The following is a 663-nucleotide window of genomic DNA, read 5'->3' as shown; positions in this document are numbered from 1 at the left end:
TACAAGCCGTTTTCCTTATTGGGTCCCGTAGAATTTGCATCTGTCCCTGCTGCGGTGTTAATATGGGTCGTCTGTGGCAGTTTTGTTTTAGGGGGCAGACCATGAAATAAGATGATCCCTGTCCATTATGTTACTAGGTTGCAGCAGCGCATATCTCCATGTCGGCAGGTTGCCATAGTGATGTCACAGGGTTTATTGTGACCGCCGAGCAAGAGGCTGCAAAATTGACATAATTTGTGCCTACCCGGTATCAGGCCTCATTCAGACGGCCGTAATACGGCCACATTTTAACATCCATATTACAGCCGCAAGTCCTGGCCTAACTGCGGGTCTAATGACCTAGACTAATAGCATCAAAGGGATAATGTTATTTTTGGGTGGTCAGCCAAGTACTGAATGAGGCCTTACTCACATATAAATCTCTGTAATACCCAGCTGCCATTAGATAGGTCACTGTCACCTGTGATCTGATCTTAGAGAAATGCAGGGGAGACACAAATCCTGCCTTCCCTGCTATCCTAAGGCTGGACTCACATTGGTCCACCTTTTACTAATGCCATTGAATAGTTAAACAGCATAAACTTAGGGCATGCAGGCATAAAATGCACAGAACTTATCACAATGGCGCACGCTTCATGATAAATTTGGATGACCTGTTAGACC

The sequence above is a fragment of the Rhinoderma darwinii genome, chromosome 6, assembly GCF_050947455.1.
Source record: "Rhinoderma darwinii isolate aRhiDar2 chromosome 6, aRhiDar2.hap1, whole genome shotgun sequence".
Taxonomy (NCBI): Eukaryota; Metazoa; Chordata; class Amphibia; order Anura; family Rhinodermatidae; genus Rhinoderma; species Rhinoderma darwinii.
This window is presented reverse-complemented; position numbering follows the sequence as displayed.